General features: G+C 41.1%; 1 pseudogene; it reads right to left on the bottom strand.

The window, feature by feature from the left end:
- Positions 1-5,972: 5,972 nt before the first annotated feature.
- LOC126196789 (5S ribosomal RNA) lies at positions 5,973-6,089 on the bottom strand (annotated as a pseudogene).
- Positions 6,090-6,983: the final 894 nt, after the last annotated feature.

Below are 6,983 nucleotides of genomic sequence, written 5' to 3'. Positions count from 1 at the left end.
AAGAATTAGGCAGCAGTTAACAAACGACGGAGCTGATTAACAAACGACGGAGCTGATTCTCCTTGGTACACAAAACGTGTCAGAGCACTGTAGCAGAAGCAAAGAAAAAAACATGACAAATTTAGACGAAAGCAAAATCCGCAAAATTAGCGCGGACTTAAATGCCAAATACTTGTAACAGTTTCCAAAACTAAACTTTGTCTCGAAACCTGGCAGAAAATCCAAAGAGATTCTGGTCGTATGTGAAGTATGCTAGCGGCAAACACAATCAATGCCATCTCTGCGTGATAGCAATGAAGATACTATCGAAGACAGTGCTGCTAAAGGAAAGTTACTAAACACAGCATTCCGAAATTTCTTGACAAAAGAAGACGAAGTAGACATTCCAGAATTCGAATCAAGAACAGCTACCAACATTAGTAACGTAGAAGTAGATATCCTTAGAGTAGCGAAGCAACTTAACGTCACTTAAAAAGAGCAAGTCTTCCGATCCAGACTATATACCAATTAGGTTCCTTTGAGAGTATGCTGATGCAAGAATTCCACAGTTAACAATCATATACAGCCGCTCGCTCGGCGATAGGTCGCACCGAAAGACTGGAAAATTGCACAGGTCACAACAATATTCAAGAAAGGCAGTAGCAGTAATCCATCAAATTACAGGTCCACATCGTTAATGGCGATATGCAGCAAGATTTTGGAACATACATTGTGTTCCAACATTATTAATTACCTCGAAGAAAACGGTCTATTCACACACAGTGAAAACGAATTTAGAAAACATCGTTCTTGTGAAATACAATTAGCTCTTTACTCGCACAAAGTGTTGAGTGCTATCGACAAGGGATTCCAAATGGATTCCTTATTTCTGGATTACCGGAAGGCTTTTGACACTGTACCACACAAGCAGCTTGTAGTGAAATTGCGTGCCTATGGAATATCGACCCAGTTATGTGAGTGGATTCGTGATTTCCTGTCAAAAAGGTCACAGTTCGTAGTAATTGTCGGAAAGTCATCGAGTAAAACCGAAGTGATTTCTGGCGTTGCCCAAGGTAGTGTTATATGTCCTTTGCTGTTCCTTATCTATATAAACGATTTGGGAGACAATCTGAGCAGCCGTCTTCGGTTGTTTGCAGATGACGCTGTCGTTTATAGACTAATAAAGACATCAGAAGATCAAAACAAATTGCAAAATGATTGAGAAGATTGGCAATTGACCCTAAATAGCGAAAAGTTTGAGGTCATCCACATGAGTGCTAAAAGTAATCAGTTAAACTTCGTTACACGATAAATTAGTCAAATTTAAAGGCCGTAAATTCAACTAAATACCTTGGAATTACAATTAAAAACAGCTTGAATTAGAAGGAACACAAAAAATGTTGTGGGGAAGGCTAACCAAAGATTACGTTTTATTGGCAGGACACTTAGGAAATGTAACAGATCTACTAAGGAGACTGTCTACACTACGCTTATTTGTCCTCTTTTTTAGAATAATGCTGTGCGGTTTGGGATACTTAGCCGATAGGATTGACGAAGTACATCTAAAAAGTTCAAAGAAGGGCAGCACGTTTTGTCTTATTGTGAAATAGGGGAGAGAGTATCACTCAAATGATGCAGGATTTATGATGGATATCATTAAAACAAAGGCATTTTTCGTTGCGGAGGAATCTTATCAGGAAATTCGAATCACCAACTTTCTCCTTCGAATGCAAAAACATTAAGGGGCTCCGGAACGCCCTATACTTGCAATGTTAAAATAACGCTTATAAATTACATCTTTCCTCACAAAGTATTTGAGGTAGGAAGTTGAACTTTTTACAGATTATTTATTGGAATATGGGCTACAACTTAACACAGGGATTTTACAAAATTTTAGTTCAGTTATTAAAGATGATTTTTTTTCAATTGTAATGAAAATTCACAACATTTTTTTGCAATTTTTTATTTATATATTCAAAAATATACAGTTTTTTGGAAAAAGGCTGTGTTAAATTATGCAGAAGTTACTGTGTAACATTTACTGAAAGTTTGAAACAAATATGTTTGGAAGATCCTTAGAAAACATGTAATTAGTATGAGAAAATAAAAGTTTTGGGAATCGAGCGACAAAGATTGGATTAACTTTTTAGTGCATTCCAGGTCCATAGGATGGATTATCTTCATCCTCTGCAAACTCCTCCTCCAGCTTCCTCTTGTTCCTCCTCCTGTTTACTCTTGCTTGTATTTCTAGACTCTTTACAGCCCTGTCTGCAGCCCGAAGGCGTTCCTTGTCTAAAGCAAGCATCGATCGTACCATGTAAGAACCTATCTTCATTCCCATATTTCTAAATACCTTGGCTTTCCAACATTTCTCCTTTTCTTAAAAGCCTTCAGAGGATTTCTAATAACTTTACTTTTACTCATTATTATACTTCAACAAAACAGAGACTCAAGAAACAGAATTAATTACGAATATTTTCGAGGTAATGACAGAGTAAATAAACATGAAACAATCGACAATCACACCAGCGATATATATTGAACCATCACAGGTTAGCCACAACACATACTTTATCTCACATCACTAAAATGTACCTAATGAACACGGACGTTAATAATAACACCATTTGACAGCAGTTTAACAGCGCCACAGTGGGTCACGCCCATGTAGAACACATTTCAAAAAAAAAATTAAAAATAGTTGTAGTCTTCGGAATTGAATAAATTATATATCTATTAAAAGGTAATAGTCTGCAGATTCAGAAAACGCAAAAAAGTAAAAATTGAACTTTTCATGATTTTGAGCCTTTCCGGAGCCCCTTGACTCCGACCTACATAGGAAGAAACGATAACCATGATAAAATAAGGGAAATCAGAGCTTGCAATGAAAGATATAGGTGTTCGTTCTTCCCGCGCGCTATACGAGATTGGAATAATACAGAATTGCGAAGGTGGTTTGATGAACCCTCTGCCAGGCACTTAAATGTGATTTGCAGATTATGCATGTAGATGTAGACGTAGACGTACCGCTGCGCTGTAAAAATGCCGCGCATGACAACCAAATTGGTCCTGCCATGAACTGAAATGGCACCCCAAACCATCACTCCTAGTTGTAGGGCCGTATGGTGGGCAACAGTCAGTTTGGTACCCCACCGCTACCCGACTTGCCTCCAGACAAGTCTCAAGTGGTCATCGGGGCTCATTTAAACTCCAGTCAATGAGATTCCAAGGCTATTTGATTGTCATCCACGGCACACTTACAGCACAGCGGTACACCCACTATATTATACTCCCTGTTTTGTGCTGTTCATGGTAAGCCATGTCGAGCTTATATTTCAGCACGATAATACCCACCCGCACAGATCGAGAGTTTCTCCTGCTTGTCTTCGTGTTTTCCGAACCCTACCTTGGCCAGCAAGATCGTCGCATCTCTCTCCAATTGAGAGCGTTTGGAGTATTATGGGCAGAACCGTGCAACCAGCCCGAGATTCTGTGGATCTAACTCACCAATTGGACAGAATTTGGCACGGTATCCCTTAGGACGTCCAATAACTCTATCAGTGCCAAGCCGAATGATTGGTTGCATAAGGGCCAGAGGTGGACGAATGCGTTATTGACATGCTCGGTTTGTGAAGCTCTTTCTTGTGAATAGATCGTCCAATTTTTCTGAAATTGTAATCATTTGTTTGTCTATAGTTATACGTCACATCTACCGATATGCGTCCATTTCGGATAATTGCTTCGTGGTGCGTGGTATTTTTTGTCTTAGAGTGTATTTATTTATTTATTTGCATACATGTCACCCTTCTGACCGTTCTCTTACGGCTAACCAGACATCGTCAGTGAGCCAACATTAGCGTGTACATAGTACATGAGCAGTACATATCGATTCTTGCACGAACGACATCTAACAGAAACGTATGTCAGCAGTATCCGGAGAGTGCTGACGATTATAGGTCGCATGTCATCGCAGACACTGAAGTTTATTAACTGAGTTAGGCCATCTTGAGGTTACCTTTCATCAGAATGGGTGTTCTGAAAGACAGATCAGACGCGCGTTGAGCCAATGACAAACTGTGTATCGGATGACTGATGAGAGTAATGAGAGAGGTCTGAGTTTACAGGTTTTTTGCCTTATGCAGTCACTGTTTCCAGCAAAATTAGTCATATTCTAACGAATCACAAGTCAGTTTTACGACAACCATCTGAAGTACTATCAGGGTATGTGAAGGACAATCTAGGATTGCGTAAACTGGGTGTCTAATCTCGTAAAGTTTTGGCATGTCGTACATTGGTCAGAGCACCCTGAAGGACCAGTGTTTAGAGCATAAACGTCACACATCCTTACAAATGTCAGGCAAATCTGCGACTGAAGAATATTGCTTTGTTACCGGTCATCCTGGTGCGTGTTTCCAATTACTGGTACAAAGTTATTGCGAAAAGGGTTAAACTAGCAAGTGGCTAAGTTGCCTTATAAAAAGAAGGGAGGCTTTGGTTAAATTCTGCCTGTAATGTTGCTCTCTCTCTCTCTCTCTCTCTCTCTCTCTCTCTCTGTCTCTCCCTCTCCCTCTCCCTCTCCCCCTCCCTCCTGGTTAAACAAAGAGTGACAGAGCACTACTTGATCGTTTGTTGTTGGTTAGTATTCCAATTTCGATAACGTCTGACGTTGATTGTCTTAGGTTGTGTGATGCTGCTAGTTGTGTGCTATGTGTGTTTCTTTCTGCGGTCTTTTGGTTTTCTCGTCGGTGCAGCCCCTCCCACCCGCCGTTTAAATTGCCCTATATGCCGGCGTCTCGTTGTATTTGTGCCGCCGGCCGCGGTGGTCTCGCGGTTCTAGGCGCGCAGTCCGGAACCGTGCGACTGCTACGGTCGCAGGTTCGAATCCTGCCTCGGGCATGGATGTGTGTGATGTCCTTAGGTTAGTTAGGTTTAAGTAGTTCTAAGTTCTAGGGGACTGATAACCACAGCAGTTGAGTCCCATAGTGCTCAGAGCCATTTTTTTGTATTTGTGCCCTACAGATGACGGGATGTTCTGTCTAAATATCAATGGTTGTCGAGGACGTTTTTTTCCCATAACCAAAATGAACATGCGATACGCCGAAAAAAGCTCAAGTTTCAAATTCATTTTTTCTAGTCTTTAAATGTCGTACAATGCCGCAAGTCAAGTGTTTATTGCCGCGCTTTCTTAAAACGATGAATTGAAATATTTTAACGTCACATTTTTTTAAAAATACTTACTCTCACTCAAATTTCGACCTACGACACAGTCGGTTTATAAGGAGTTTGCTCCTTCATTTTCAACACTTAACGAAATGGATGCCTGAATTCGAACGTGGCCGTAGTTGGAGGAGAGCACAGATGAACACATCGAGAAAATGTACAGTACGTTGGAATAAATGGCGATTAAAGGTGTACAAAACAGACGTCACATAAATTTCAGAATAGAGACTATATTACATTTAACACGCCTGAAGAAAGCTGGTGAGATTCCAGACGAAGAGTAGTCCCCCCAGGGGTCTCCTGTCTTGGGAGTATGTCGGTGGGAACCACATGGGCCCTTAGCTAAGTCTGACATTACTTCCATTTACTTCTGTTTTCTTTCCTATCGGCCTCCCTTGACCAACTCTTACTCTTTCGACCACAATGGTATTAGGTTTCGAGGCCTGAGGGTATCTTTCATTTCTCTTTTCTATTCTCCAACAATGAATGAAGTCTGCTCAGGTTGCCGATATCTGTTTGCAGAAACAAAACTCTGGGAAATGTCCCCTGAAATTTGAGAAATCAATCAAAAGCACTCCCTCTTCAGGCCACAAGTGGCCCATCGGGATCATCCGCCCGCCGTGTCATCTTCATTTGAGGATGGGGATAGGAGGGGCATGTGGAGAGCACACCGCTCTCCCGGTCGTTATGATGGTTTTCTTTGACCGGAGCCGCTACTATTCGGTCGAGTAGCTCCTCATTTGGCATCACGAGGCTGAATGCACCCCGAAAAATGGCAACAGCGCATGGCGGCCGGATGGTCACCCATCCAAGTGCCGGCCACGCCCGACAGCGCTTAACTTCGGTGATCTCACGGGAACCGGTGTATCCATTGTGGCAAGGCCGTTGCCGAGAAATTAATCATACCTCAAGGATTTCAATGCAGCTCTGCCAACAAACTCTACCTCCACATCCTAGAAGGCATGAGTCGTGAGGTCTCTAGACAATGTATGACACACAGTGGATACAGGCTACAGAGCCAATGGGAGAGGATGTAAAGGGAACTTACCTCCGGTGTGTTTAAATAACCGGAACATATTGGCTAATGGAGATAACCTTGAAATAATATCTTGGTCTTCCTAGAAGGGGGTTGAGCAGATGACTGGTAACCAACTCTCAGAAAACACAGACTACTCTCAGTATCGAAACGAGCCTCGGAAACATGACGGTCTCAAAGGTAAATGACAAGGCTATGAAAAAGGATAAACGAAAATTGATAAATGGACACATCAAAGTAGCAGCGTGGAATGTGAGAGGAATTTCCTAAAAGGAGGTAGAACTACTAAATATACTAAGCGAAATGGGTATCGTAGCTGCAGCACTCACAGAAACTAAAAAGAAATTACAAGGAAATAAATATGTAGGGGATTACATTATGTTCTATAGTGGTGTTGACCAACATAAATGAGCAAGCAAAGGTATAGCACTGCTCCTGCATAAAAAATGGGAAAAAGACATTCAAGATTGTACATACGTAAGTGAAAGGTTACTTACAGTCAGACTGAAACTGATAAGGGGTAACGCCATCTTTATAAGTGTATATATACCTGAAGAAGGGAAAAAATGAGACTGAAAGTTTCTACGGAGAACTACAGAAGACTCTAAGTAAATACAGTGCTACTGATCAGATTATTATAATGACTGATTTCAATGCCAGAATAGGAAATATCCCAGTAACAAACGTTATAGGTCCGTTTGGAGAACCAATATGTAATGAAAATGGAAAATCACTAACAGATTTTGTC

The sequence above is a fragment of the Schistocerca nitens genome, chromosome 7 (genome assembly GCF_023898315.1).
Source record: "Schistocerca nitens isolate TAMUIC-IGC-003100 chromosome 7, iqSchNite1.1, whole genome shotgun sequence".
Classification (NCBI taxonomy): domain Eukaryota; kingdom Metazoa; phylum Arthropoda; class Insecta; order Orthoptera; family Acrididae; genus Schistocerca; species Schistocerca nitens.
This window is presented reverse-complemented; position numbering and strand designations above follow the sequence as displayed.